The sequence below is a fragment of the Equus quagga genome, chromosome 20, assembly GCF_021613505.1.
Source record: "Equus quagga isolate Etosha38 chromosome 20, UCLA_HA_Equagga_1.0, whole genome shotgun sequence".
NCBI lineage: Eukaryota > Metazoa > Chordata > Mammalia > Perissodactyla > Equidae > Equus > Equus quagga.
Genome location: NC_060286.1, coordinates 17,926,975 through 17,942,260, shown reverse-complemented (window position 1 = coordinate 17,942,260; position 15,286 = coordinate 17,926,975). Strand labels below are relative to the sequence as shown.

The window sequence follows — 15,286 nt, the reverse complement described above, 5'->3', positions numbered from 1 at the left end:
CTTGTGTGTGTGTGTGTTAACTTAGATATGTGGGATGTGGTAGATGGGATGAGAGAAATGATACACTAACTCCATGAGATATTCTAGTATTTGCTTGCTCTAAAAATTTCTTGCATTGTGTGTCGTTATTAGAGGTTATTGAAGCAGATGTTGCTTCAGTTGGTATTCTGCTGTTTGCCTTTGTAGCCACTTTTGCCTTTTCTAGTGCCTAAATCACATTCCTGAGACCTTCGATTACTTTTAATCTCTGTTTGCTCTTCTCTATCCTGTCCCTAATTTTTTTTGTGTTTTCCATACTTATATTTTCTTTTCCATTTGTTTCTTTTCTCTGTTTCAACTCGAGCTAGATAAGGATTGAAAGCACTTATTTCTTCTGGTTTTTTAGAAATTGATCATACCATGTAGTCTTTAATTTTTATGTACAGATTCTTTCTAGCAGTATGTACACTTCTTTAAGCTCTGAGTGCACAACTCTTCTGCACAGTTGAGTTTGCTAGCTACTTGGATAATAGTGTATAGGTAGAGGAAGTATTATTGTCATTTGACCTGAAATATAATATTAATAATGATATGAAAAAAATGTTGCTGAGCCTTATGAACTTAATAGTGGACCTGCCTTGTGCCCTTGATGAAGTCATTTAAAGTGGCATATGTTTCATTTTGTAAATTTAGATGATCTCATACTTTAGTTTCCCTTTCCTTAAGTAGAATTTTGCTTACATAGCAAATGGAAGAGCCAAAAATTTAAGAGTTGGAGGACTTTAGGGATCATCTGGTGTCTGTTCACTCTATAAAAATTTTCCTGGCACTGTTTTGGTCTTGAGGATACAGTGAAATCTTTGGTTTCATGGAGCTTACAATCTTTTATGAAAAGTAAGTTGTTAAGAAACTGTGTAATCTTACTTAAAGATACCTCACTTCATTTTGCTGAGTCTTAACATGCTCAAAAGAAAAAGAATCAGGTCTCCTATATGCCAGATAGGAGATGAGGAAGAGGAAGAGCCCCTGAATGAGTGAGCTAGGACAGTGCCTCTCAAAATTTTCTGTGTGTGTGCATCACCTGAGTTTCATGTTAAAATGCAGATTCTGATTCAGGAGGTCTGAGGTAGGGCCTGAGATTCTGCATTTCTTTCTTGTTTTTTTTTTTTCTTTTGAGGAAGATTAGCCCTGAGCTAACTGCTAACAATCCTCCTCTTTTTGCTGAGGAAGACTGGCCCTGAGCTAACATCCATGCCCATCTTCCTCTACTTTATATGAGGGATGCCTAACCACAGCATGGCATGTCAAGTGGTGCCATGTCCGCACCTGGGATCCGAAGCAGCAAACTCCGGGCCGCTGAAGTGGAACGTGCACATTTAAGTGCTGTGCCACCAGGCCAGTCCCTGCATTTCTAACAATGCTTCCAGGTGATGCCTGTGCTACTAGTCTGAACCACACTTTGAATAGCAAGGAATTAGTATATAATTAAGAGAAAAGAATAGAATAGTTTTGTGAATTCACAATGCTAGTGTTTCCACTTGTGTTTTCAGAAATTTATATTTTTTCCTTTCTGGTAGTATTCAGAAATAATCCATATTCATATTTCCTCTTTAATATAGCACCTGCCCACTGCATTCTGAAGATATTGGGAAATTACTGCTAACATCCATAATTTGTTATGGCTCCTTGGTTACTGTCATTGGAATATTGGTTTCCTTGAAAATAGTTAAAAATAGTAAGAATACTTTTAGTTTATTATGCTGTTATGGAGGCAGAAAGATGTGAAATGTAATCATGGAGAAAAACTAAATGTAACTTTAATTATATTGGCTCATTATGATCAAATACACATCAAGTGTTTTCACTAGGAACATGCCCAATGCGATTTCTGGCATATTTGAAAAGCATTTGCTACAGCTATGGTTATTTCTCTGGTTTTTTTTTTTTTTTTTGGTATTTAGTATGACTGAAAGTAAAACATCAAAAGCGTTATAGTCCATTCTAGAATCAAGTCAATAAAGAAATGAAGTAAAACACATTGTTGGCTAAAAATACATTTTGCAAATTACATCTGAAGTTGTTTTGTTAGAGCCTCTATTGGAAATGAAATTCAGTTGTTCTTATGCTGTGGGGTTTTTAAAATATAATTATCTGAGAGTAGATGTCCATACAAAATAACTTTATTATGTCTTTCAATTTTTAACTCATTTGTCCTTTAGGACCTTTCCTATATATTCTGAAAACTCAAGATAGTAGTACCTAGAATTAAAGTAAATGAAAAAGAAATTGCAGATAAACTTAACATTGAGATAATTAAATTTAAAAGAGTGAAATTCGGCTGTGACTTACTAATATTACATCACCACATTGGTGTGTGGGACATTTGAGGGTGGGGACTGTTTCCTATATGCGTGTTTAGCACACATATTAAAGGACTCTGTTCTGTTTTAAAAAAAAAAAATCATTGGGAGCACATGTTCCTAGTTCTGGTAAAATCTTTTTTTTGTTTTGTTTTGAGGAGATTAGACCTGAGCTAACATCTGCCGCCAATCCTCCTCTTTTTGCTGAGGAAGATTGGCCCTGAGCTAACATCTGTGCCCATCTTCCTCTACTTTATACATGGGACACCTGCCACAGCATGGCTTGGTAAGTGGTGTGTAGGTCTGTGCCTGTGATTTGAACTGGTGGACCCTGGGGTGCCGAAGTGGAGCACAGGAACTTAACCAATACACCACTGGGCCGGCCCCTGGTAAAATCTTTTTTTTAAAAACAATGTTATTTAGTTGAGTAAAAATTAAAAAGAGGGCTCTGGGGTCAACACAGCTTGAATTTTTTTTTTTTTTTTTTAAATCCCAGCCCTACCTCTTAGTAGTTTTGTGATACTGGAAGTAACTTGACTTCTCTGTGCCTCAGCTTTCCTAGTTAGAAAATAATAATAGTCCATTTCATAAGGGGGTTGTTGTCAGGATTAAGTGAGATAATCCATCTAGAGGAGTTTTTCGCAAATAGTACTCAATAAATGTTAGCTGCTGCTAGTCTTCCTATTCAGAAACACCACTGCAGTAGTCCTCCCTTATCCAGGAGGGATATGTTCCAAGACTCTCAGTGGATGCCTGAAACCTCAGATAGTACCGAGCTCTGTATGTATATACTATGTTTTTTTCCTATACATACGTACATATTATAAAGTTTAATTTATAAATTAGGCCAGTAAGAGATTAACAATAATAACTTCTCTTTGGCATGTCTGAATTGGCAGTGTCACAACTCTTACGCTTTGGGGCCATTATTAAGTAAAATAAGGGTTTCTTGAACACAAGCACTACAATACTACAACAGTTATCTGATAACCAAGATGACAACTGAGTGGTAGTGGTGGATAGGTAGTGTATACAGTGTGGATACACTGGGCAAACGGATGATTCACATCCCAGGCAGGACGGAGTGAGACAGTGCAAGATTCTGTCACACTACTTAGAATGGCATGCAACTTAAAACTTATAAATTATTTACTTCTGGAATTTTCCCTTTAGTATTTTCAGACCACAATTGACTGTGGGTAACTGAAGCTGTGAAATGTGAAACTGTGAATAAGGGAGAACTACTGTATTGCATTGTCTGTAATGAAGTGATTTTCCTTTTTAAAACAGGCATGCGTATCTAGATTCCAGAATGACAAGTTTGAGTGCTTAAAATATACACTTAAAATGAGTTTTGAATAAAAATCTTAAGAATTTTTACTTTCAGTTACTATGACTTTAATTCCTGTAAGAAAAGAGAAGCCATACGTTCATTCATTCAATCATTTTTTTCTAATAAACTATTTATCGATACCTGCTGTTTATACGGCATTGTACTAGGCGCTAGGAATATAAAATGCCGCAAACTGGGTTGTGCTTGTTAGTTGCTTAGAGACTAGTGGAGTAAGGTACCGCTGAATGTAAATCAGTACCGTAATAATACTTTTGTGCCAGATTATTAATACATGATACGTTTTATCCTGTCTTTTGGAAGTTGTAGAAGCCACACTTTTTGGTGGATTAGCCCTTTATTTTTAGTATCTTACTATTTACCACGACTCTGTGGTATCTGTAATCATTCCTGTTTTGCAAATAAGGAAATTGAGGTTCAAAGAGGTTAAGTAATTTCTCATACAATGACAAAACTCACTCCAAAATCCTCTTTTAATTTTAATATTCATTCTACTCTTCTACCTCCTGTATGTCATAAGGTGCAAAATCTCTGTTAGAAGACTTAACCCATTATATTGTATTTGAGGTTTGTGTGTCTGTTTCCCTATTAGATTGGGAGCTTTTTTAGAGCAGGGACTAGTCATATTTGTTTTTGGGGCCCCCAGCAACTAGTAGAGTACCTGTCACATATTAGGTACCTAATAAATATTAGTTGAGCAGTGAATAAATATGTAGAATTTTAGAAGTAGAAGGAATTTTAGAGCTCATATAAATCACAGACACTAGAATTTCTAAAACAATTTTAGATTGTTTACATAGCGCTATAGCTTTTTTCTTTTTGAGGAAGATTAGCCCTGAGCTAACATCTGCCAATCCTCCTCTTTTTGTTGGGGAAGACTGGCCCTGAGCTAACATCCATGCCCATCTTCCTCTACTTTATATGTGGGACGCCTACCACAGCATGGCTTGCCAAGTGGTGCCATGTCCGCACCCGGGATCCGAACCAGCAAACCCTGGGCCGCCAAAGTGGAACGTGCGCACTTAACCACTGCACCACTGGGCCGGCCCCTGACTATAGATTTTTATTTAAACTCTAGGATATTTAAAAAACAACTCGTATTGTCTATCACATCATCTCATAATAGAAGACATTTTAACACCAAGAAAAGTAGGAAGAACAATCTCATAGCACAATTGGTAACTTTACGCCTGGTTTTTGGGTCATGGCTGGCACCTGTTCAAGGGTTAGATTTCAGGAACCATTATCTAATACAACGCTCACCTTTTAGAGATGATGATCTGAGTCCAGAGAATCATCAGACTTCTTACAGCAAGCAGAATGATGACTGAGTTTAGAACCCAGGTCTTCTGATTCCCTGCCCCAAATTTCAGTCCTGTCCCCTCAATCTTCATCACATGATGAGACTTACGCACAGAGAATTTGTGCCTTAGTTAAGGTCATATAGGTAGTAAGAAGAAGACCTGAGACTTGAATTCCCATTACCCAACTCCGTTTTCAGTGAAACCTGTGCATTCACTTCCATGTAATCTTAACCTACTCTGTCAGCCCCCATTCAGTTGTAGAGATGGCATTATAAGTGAATGAAAGGAAATGTCTATCTTTAACACTTTTTTTTTGCTTTGAGAAAGATTAGCCCTGAGCTAGCTGCTGCCAATCCTCCTCTTTTTGCTGAGGAATGCTGGCCCTGAGCTAACATCCATGCCCATCTTCCTCTGCTTTCTATGTGGGACGCCTACCACAGCATGGCGTGCCAATTGGTGCCATGTCCGCACCTGGGATCCGAACCGGTGAACCTTGGGCCGCCGAGAAGTGGAACGTGCGAACTTAACCACTGCGCCACCGAGCTGTCCCCTCTTTAACACTTTCTTCCCTTGAAAATTTCAGATTTGGGGCTTAAGAAACTTCTTTCAGGGAGGAGAGCAAGTGCAGCTGCTGTTGGAACCCGAGATCTTGATCCACATCCATAGATTGGAATATTGGTGGGCCAGCAGCCATCCTCAGACCCTCACTTAGGACAGGTAAGTGAAAGAGATAGTAAGGATAAGAAAAGCAGAATGAATGCTAATGTTTTTCCTTCCTCTTTCTCCCTAGATGCAAACAGTTGACTGCCTTTAAAAATTTAAACCTTGGGCCGGCCCGGTGGTGCAGCGGTTAAGTGCGCACGTTCCACTTCTCGGTGGCCCGGGGTTTACCGGTTCAGATCCCGGGTGCGGACCATAGCATCGCTTGGCAAAAGCCATGCTGTGGTAGGCGTCCCATGTATAAAGTAGAGGAAGATGGGCATGGATGTTAGCTCAGGGCCAGTCTTCCTCAGCAAAAAGAGGAGGATTGGCAGTAGTTAGTTCAGGGCTAATCTTCCTCAAAAAAAAAAAATTTTAACCATTATCCTGGTAAAAACAAAGCATTTGGAATATTAAGTGAGGCAAAACATTTTCTTGATTGTAAAATATATGTCAAAATGTTAACAGTGGTGCAACTTAGGGTAATTAAAATTTTTTCTTTTTTTCATGCATTTTCCAAATTGTATTTATCAGCTTGTGTTAGTTATCTATTGTTGCATAACAAACCACTTCAAACTTAGTGGTTTAAAACATACCAATCATTTATTTTGCTCATGTATCTGCAATTTGGGCAAGGCTTGCTTGGTGGGGACAGCTTATCTCTGTTAACATGTGGTGTGAGGTGGGTAACTGAAATAGTGGGGGTGGCTGGAATCCTTTGAAGGCTTGCTCACTCATATGTCTGGTGGTTATTGCTGGCTGTTGGCAGGGACCACAGCCTGGGCTGTCAGCCAGAACACCTACACATGACCTCTCCTTTTGGCTGCTTGGCTTCCTCACAGCATGGTGGCTGGTTTCAGAGAGAGAGAGAGCAAGGCAAAGTTGCGTGGCATATTTGACTTAGCTTTGGAAATCATATAGTGTTACTCTGCTCTCTTTTATTGGTTGTGGTAGTCATAAAGGTCCACCCAGGTTCAGAGGAGAGGGTGAACATAGACCCCACCACTTGAAGGGACAAATATCAACATCATGTTATAAGAAGAGTATATGGGATGGAATCTGCTGTTGTAGCCATCTTTAGAAAGTATAATCTGCCACAGTTTGTGTTACTTTTAAGATAAAGAATATAAATAATGTGTGTATATATGAAAAAGAGGAATATTTGCAGGAAATTATGGTTTATGAGTCCAATAAAAATTTTGTGTGCTCTTGTCTAGTGGAGTGTGTTATTAAAAGTAAGATGCCTAAACAGAAAGAAGTGAAATAGATTTTGAATTTTCTTTTGTATCAACAAAGCAGCATACTGTTGTAATCAAAAGTAGAGACAAAAATTTAGAAAGAATGCAAAGTAAGATTTGTAGTTTGGGTTTTTGGAGAAAATGCTAGTCATTTTAGTTCAAAGTCTACTTTTTTTCTTGTTTTAATAATTTGGAAATTATTTGGAAAATTGGTTTCCAATATAATTGTTTTGACAAACTAGTGCCAATATTATCATATGTGTTGTTTGTTTTGTCTGTCTGCTTTTAAAGAAAACTATGAAATCTTTTTCAGGATTGCACAATTCTGTAAAAAATTATGCCTTCTAAATTTCTGGTAAATATTAAAATTTTTTTCAGTTGGACAAGAAAACTTGCAAAGTTGTAGAGTATTTGGATGTCCTATTGATGCCACTGATCAATTGCATAAATTGCCTGTGACAGGTTTGAATATAGCTGATACTCTATTTCTGGATGTAATGGAATATTTTCAGATAATCCTCTAAACATTACATGGGAATATTGGTCCATTCACTATAGCTGGGAAATAAGCTCTAAGGAGCATCTCATTATCTCTTAGACCCAGAAGATGTCTTACTGTCTAGGTACTTTCCCATTCCTAGGTGATTTACATCATAATGAGCCTGACTGTACAGAGTTGGTGCAGTACTATTCCCCCACTACTGACAGGTAGATATTCTAAGTGGAAAATGACTGAACCAGCTATTGTGACAATGGAGGTAATCTCAGAAGTTTGCTCTCAATTGTGAATAATCAGAATTGACTGAATTTGTGAAACAGTATATTTTAGTTCAAAAGGTACAGTAACTGGGAAATTTTTGGCATTTAAAAACAAGATAAGATGTTTTCTGGTAGACGTAGATTGGGAATAGGGATTATAGGTAGTGTAAAATAGTCTATCTTAACAACAAAATATATATATATATATATATATATATATATATATATATATATATAAACGTATATAAAACCTTTAAGCAATTAACTTGCCTGCTTTTTTGTTTTAAGCATTTTTTTAGCCCACTTTTGCTTTTAAGAAGTATGAGTAGGTGAGTTGCTGATAATATCTTTTCCAGGTTTATTGAATGCTGTATTTTGCCTCCATTCTGCAAGACCTGTGCATGAAGGGATAAAAATCCCTTAAGTGAGTGAAATACTGCTTTTTGACTAAAGCTAAGACAAACATCAGTAAAAACTCCTAAAACACCCTATAGAAATTGCATATATGGTAGTGTTTAGTCTATGACACTTTCTTCAATCCATAGAAGGAGTTAAATGAAAGGATGTCTTAGAAAGAAGAATGACTATGCAAGTATTCTTTTAAAATGCAGAAAGACGGGCCGTCTCAGTGGCGCAGTGGTTAAGTGTGCATGTTCCGCTTTGGTGGCGCGGGGTTCCCAGGTTCGGATCCCGGGTGCGGACATAGGGGGTTATTGGTTCTCCTACTTACCTTATTTTTTGGTGAGATTCTTATTTCTAACATATAATGATTCTCAGTTGAAAAATGGCATTCAGTTCACGCTTATATAGCTTTTTGGCAAAACAGAAGTTGTGTGACTTTCTTCTGGTACCCCCCCCATTATGTATGAAATGTTTAACAAAAGTGTTTAATATTTGTGGTAAGGAAGTGATTGGCATAGTATAAAATTTACCATATTAACCATTTTTAAGTGTACAATTCAGTAGTATTAAGTACATTCCCATTGTTGTATAGCCAGTCTCCAGAACTCTTCATCTTGCAAAACTGAAATTCAGTACCAATTAAACAGCAACTCCCTATTTCCTCCTCCCTCCAGCCCCTGGAAACCAGCATTCTAGTACTTTCTGTCTATGAATTTTACTACTCTCAGTATCCTGTAAAAGTGGTCTCATACAGTGTTTGTCTTTTTGTGACTGGCTTATTTCACTTAGCATAATATCCTCAAGGATCATACTTGTCATAGCATGTGTCAGAATTTCCTTTATTTTTTAAGGCCAAATAGTATTCCATTGTATGTATATACCACATTTTGTTTATCCATTCATCCTTCGATGGACACCTGGGTTGCTTCTACCTTTTGGCTATTGCAAATAATGCTCCTGTGCACATTGGTGTGAAAATATCTCTTTGAGCCCCTCTTTTCAGTTCTTTTGGGTGTATACCCCAAAGTGGAATTGCTGAATCATAGAGTAATTCTATGTTTAGTTTTTGAGTAACTGCCATAATGTTTTCTATAGTGGCTGCACCATTTTACATCCTCACCAACAGTGCAGAGGAGTTCCAGTTTCTCCACTTTCTCACCAAAACTTGTTACTTTTTGTTTTTATTTTTTCAATAATAGCCATCCTAATGGGTGTGAGGTGGTATCTCATTGTGGTTTTGATTTATATTTGCCTAATGACTAATGATGTTGAGCATCTGAGCATCTTCCTATGCTTGTTGGCCGTTGAAGTTTTTAATTTTAATGTAGTCCAATTTATCTGTTTTTACTTTTGTTGCCTTTGCTTTTGGTGTCATATCCAAGGAATCATTCCCAAATCCAGTGTCATAAAGCTTTCCCCCTATATTTTTTTCTAAGAGCTTTATAGTTTTAGGTCTTACGTTTAAGTCTGATCCATTTTGGATTAATTTTTGTATATGGTGTGAGGTAAGAGCCCAGCATCATTCTCTTGCATGTGGATATCCAGTTGTCTCAGCACCGTTTGTTGAAGAGATTATTCTTTCCCTCACTGAATGGTCTTAGCACCCTTGTGAAAATCAATTGGCCATAGATGTTTGGGTTTATTTCTGGACTCTCAATTCTATTGCATTGATCTGTATGTCTATCCGTATATCATTACCATACTGTTTTGATTACTGTAGCTTTGTAGTTAAGTTTTAAAATGAGGAAGTGTGAATGTTCTAACTTTGTTCCTTTTCGAGATAGTTTTGGCTATTTGAGACCCCCTTGAGATTCCATATGAATTTCAGGATTGGCTTTTCTGTTTCTGCAGTAAAGGCTGTTGGAATTTTGGTAGGGATTGCATTGAATCTGTGAATTGCTTTGGGTAGTAGTACCATCTTAACAACATTAAGTTTTCTAATCTGTGAACATGCAATGTCTTTCCATTTATTTAGGTCCTCTTTAATTTCTTTCAGCCATGCTTTGTAGTTTTTGGTGTACAAGTCTTGCATCTCCTTTGTTGAATTTATTCCTAGGTATTTTATTCTTTTGGATGCTATTATAAATGGCACTGTTTTCTTAATTTCCTATTTGGATATTTTATTTCTTATATATAGAAATACTACTGATTTTGTATGTTGATCTTGTACCCTACAAATTTTGCTGATTTGGGGGCTGGCCTCGTAGGCCGAGTGGTTAGGTTCGCGCACTCCGCTTTGGGGGCCTAGGGTTTTGCCAATGCAGATCCTGGGCCGTGGACATGGCGCCGCTCATCGGGCCATGCTGGGGCAGCATCCCACATGCCACAACTAGAAGAACCCACAACTAAAAATCCACAACTACGTACTGGGGTGCTTTGGGGAGAAAAAGGAAAAGTAAAATCTTAAAAAAAAAATTTTCTGATTTTGATTATGAGCACTAGTAGTTTGTTTTGGTGTGTGTATTCCTTGTTTTTTTCTATATATAGAATCATGTCATCTGAGAATAGAGAGTTTTACTACTTCTTTTCTGATTTGGATTTCTTTTATTTTTCTTAATTCTCTAGCTAGAATGTCTAGTACAATATTGAATAGAGTTTTTTTTTTTTTAAAGATCGACACCTGATCTAACATCTGTTACCAGTCTTCTTTTTTTTCTTCTTTTTCTCCTCCTCACCAGATCTCCCCAGTATAAAGTTGTATATTCTAGTTGTAGGTCCTTCTGGCTCTGGTATGTGGGACACCGCCTCAGCATGGCTTTGATGAGCTATGCCAGGTCCACGCCCAGGATCCAAACCAGCAAAACCCTGGACCGCTGAAGCAGAGTGTACAAACTTACCCACTTGGCCATGGGGCTGGCCCCAGGATGTTTTTTTTTTAAAAGCTTGGCACCTGAGCTGATGTCTGTTGCCAATGTTCTTTTTTTTTTTCCTTCTTCTCCCTAAAGCCCCCCAGTACATAATTGTATATTCTAGTCGTAGGTCCTTCTAGTTGTGGTATGTGGGATGCTACCTCAGCATGGCCTGCTGCACAGTGCCATGTCCACGCCAAGGATCTGAACTGGCAAAACCCTGGACCACCGAATTGGAGCCCACGAACTTAACCACTCGGCCCTGGGGCCAGCCCCAGGACGTTTTCTTTTTTTAATGCTTAACTGTTCACGGTGTTTAATAGAGCTAGGTTATATTCTGCATTTTACCAAGGAGAGGTCTTGGCTTTTGACACATATGATAATGTTTCACATTATATGAAAAACTAACTTTTCCTTTTTATCAATCAGTGAATTAGAAATTCTGCATATTATAAATAGCTTAATCATTCATAGTGACAGGGCTTTTTTATATCAGTAGAGAGATAAATTTATCTTGGTTTTTACCTGATTATAGTATATTTAAAACAATTTTTTTTTTTTGAGGAAGATTAGCCCTGAGCTAAGTACTGCCAATCCTCCTCTTTTTGCTGGGGAAGACTGGCCCTGAGCTAACATCCATGCCCATCTTCCTCTATTTTATACATGGGATGCCTACCACAACATGGCGTGCCAAGTGGTGCCATGTCCACACCTGGGATCTGAACCAGCGAACCCCGGGCCGCCGAGAAGCACAATGTGTGAACTTAACTGCTGCACCACCTAAAAATGTTTCAAAAAAATGTTAACTTCTGAGAGAGTTTGAATGTTTACTAATTCCAAGTTACTTTTGCAAATTGAGCAATCTGTCTCAGAGGATTGACAGTAAAAACTTCACGACATGAGTCCCTGTTTATGAACAGGGCACAGATAGTATGTTAATCAGTAAACATTAACATTAGGTAGTGATCTAAGGATATGAGAAATGAACAGATGAAGAAAGTTATTGAGATCTGATTGAAAGAAAGTTATACTGTCATTGATGGAGATATTTTTCAGAGATGTTTCTCTTTTATCCTCTAGCTATGGAAGAGAGAGCTTATTCGTTAACTCACAATCTCTGAGAACTGCTTAAATTTACAAGAAGGTGAATCCTAAGAACCTTTTCTGACTACAGAAGGAAGTCAGAGCTCTCCCTCCCACTGGGATGATTTAATCTTTGGAAAAGGGAGGCTTTGAGAATTTTGACATCTTTGAATCTCTTGAGAGTCTTAAAACTGGATAAACTTCCGGAAAGTCCAGTTCCGACAACTGTTAAAGGTAAATTAGAAAATTCAATGCTCAGTGAAACCAGGGTTAGAATGAACAGTGAGGGATGAGTTAAAGATTAACAGGGTATTTTGATATTGACATTGCTTTAAATTGTATCCCATCCTTTTGAATATAATGTTAATAATAGTTAATATTTATTAAAAAGTTCTGTTTCACAGAAAAACATGATCAAATGAAAAATGTGTTATTTTCTGAGTCCATTAACCATATGAGGAAAACCTGGTTATTCATGTAAAACTTTACCACTTCCAGCAAGTTGCACTTTATCTGATTTGCGACACATTGATTAAGAAGGAAATAAAGGAGAACAGAGGCTTGGGCACCTTGCAAAGTTAAGTCTGTAAAGTGATGACAATGCCATAAGAAGGAATTTCCCAGAGCTTAGGGTACTCTGTTAAAATTAACTCCTTTGCCAGAGCAAAACTGTATTGATTAGGCCCGGTCTTTGGAATTTTAAGATTAACATGAATATTGTCATTTATTAGTGTAAGACATAGTGCTATATATGTAATCTAGAATGATGTTTGATGTGGGTAATGAAATAACCTTACTCTGCATTTTAACTTTAAGAAGGTCCTCCTCTTTGCATTCTCACTGTCACCATCTTACATTTAGGTGTCTGTGGTGTCTTTCAACTGTCAAATAGGCCCCCTAACCAGGCTTTTTACTTTCAGCTATTTTCTAGTCCATTAGGAACTTACTTTGCATAGATATCTGCATTAAGATATTCACATTATATTTAATTTTTGTTTTTAAGCAGTTTTATTGACAATTTATATACTATAAAATTCATTTGTAAGTGTACAGAACAGTGATTTTTCATAAATTTACAAAGTTGTACAACAACCATCACCACAGTTCAGTTTTAGAACATTTTTGTCACTCCCCAAAAATCCCTTGTGCCCATTTTCAGTCAATTTCTGTTCCTAACCCCAACCTCAGGTGATCACTAATTACTTTCTGTCTTTAAAAATTTGCTTTTTCTAGAAATTTCATATAAATAGAATCATACAATATGTAGTCTTGTGTCTGGCTTCTTTCACTTGGCTTAATATTTTTGAGGTTCATCCATATTGTAGCATGTATCAGTATTGCTTTTTTTATTGTTGAATAGTATTCCATTGTATGGATATATACCATGTTTTAAAAATTCATTCATGTGTTCGCTTCGGCAGCACATATACTAAAATTGGAACGATACAGAGAAGATTAGCATGGCCCCTGCACAAGGATGACACGCAAATTCGTGAAGCATTCCATATTTTTGAATAAACAACTGGGACTTCATCAGACTAAAGAGCTTCTTTAAGGCAAGGGAAAACAGGATTGACACAAAAACACAACCCACCAGTTGGGAAAAAATATTTACAAGTTATTTATCTGACAAAGGCTTAATCTCCATAATATATAAAGAACTCACACAGCTCAACAACAAAAAAATCAAACAACCCAATCAAAAAATGGGCAGGGGACATGAACAGACATTTCTCCAAAGAAGATATATGGATGGCCAATAGACACATGAAAAGATGTTCATCATCACTAATCATCAGGGAAATGCAAATGAAATCTACACTAAGATATCACCTTACACCTGTTAGAATGGCAAAAATATCCAAAACAAAAAGTGACAAATGTTGGAGAGGTTGTGGAGAAAAAGGAACCCTTATACACTGTTGGTGGGATTGCACACTGGTGTAGCCACTATGGAAAACAGTATGGAGATTTCTCAAAAAATTAAAAATAGAAATACCTTATGACCCAGCCATCCCACTACTGGGTATCTATCCAAAGAACTTGAAATCAGCAATTCCAAAAGTCCCATGCACCCCTATGTTCATTGCAACAGCCAAGACGTGGAAGCAACCTAAGTGCCCATCAACTGATGATTGGATAAAGAAGATATGGTGTATATATATACAATGGAATACTACTCAGCCATAAAAAAGGATAAAATCATCCCATTCACAACATGGATGGACCTTGAGGGTATTATGTTAAGTGAAATAAGCCAGATAGAGAAAGACGAACTCTGTATGACTCCACTCATAGGTGGAAGTTAAACATATAGACAAAGAGAACTGATTGGTGGTTACCAGGGGAAAAGGGGGGGGTGGGGAGTGGGCACAAAGGGTGAAGTGGTACACCTACAACATGACTAACAATTATGTACAACTGGAATTTCACAAGGTTGTAAACTATCATAATCTTAATAAAAAGTTTAAAAAAAATTGGTTCAGGGGCTGGCCCCGTGGCCGAGCGGTTAAGTTCGCGCGCTCCGCTGCAGGCGGCCCAGTGTTTCGTTGGTTCGAATCCTGGGCGCGGACATGACACTGCTCATCAAACCACGCTGAGGCAGCGTCCCACATGCCACAACTAGCAGGACCCACAACAAAGAATATACAACTATGTACCGGGGGGCTTTGGGAAGAAAAAGGAAAAAATAAAATCTTTAAAAAAAAAAAAAAAAAAAAATTGGTTCATCAGTTCGTGGACATTTGGATTGTTTCTATTTTTTGGCTGTTATTGTATTTATCATCTCATCCTTTAAACATTTTCTACTTTGTATGTATTTAATATAATATGTGACCATAGTAGTGTCTAAATGTGTAATATACATACATTGAGGGATATGCTCAAAACTTTTTAGTAATAGGGTACAGGATCAAAAAAGTCTGGCAGTTGCTGTTCTAGCCCAGAACAGTCAGAAAACCATCAGAATTATCCTTAAGTCAAATGTATGATGGTACCACTCATAATTATATTCTACTACCTGTGAAATAAGTTAAATTTCTTAATGTGGTATTTAAGGAGCTCTCCATTATAGACCTAAACTTTTGATCTGCTTTGTAGCTACCACTTCAGTCTTACAGCTCAGTGCTTCATTTTAGATTATTCTCACCAAATTCTTTGTAGTTCCTTCACTACATGATGTTCTTCTGCCTTTGAGCTTCTGCCCAAAACAACAACTTCTTATTTTCATCAGTGATAACCAACAATGAATTTGATTTATTAA

The 15,286-nt window shown here is 37.3% G+C and overlaps 1 protein-coding gene and 1 non-coding gene across 3 annotated transcripts in view; both read left to right on the top strand.

Moving 5' to 3' along the window:
• The window catches only part of NUMB (NUMB endocytic adaptor protein), a 177,267-nt gene that overhangs the window by 28,191 nt on the left and 133,790 nt on the right, over positions 1-15,286 (top strand). For both annotated transcript variants that reach the window (XM_046647037.1, XM_046647035.1), the window contains exon 2: positions 5,578-5,711. The gene's annotated coding sequence lies outside the window, so the exon portion shown is untranslated. The remainder of the gene's footprint in view (positions 1-5,577; positions 5,712-15,286) is intronic.
• On the top strand, positions 13,430-13,536 carry LOC124231213 (U6 spliceosomal RNA). Its single transcript, XR_006886437.1, has one exon. It is a non-coding gene; the product is annotated as a U6 spliceosomal RNA (small nuclear RNA).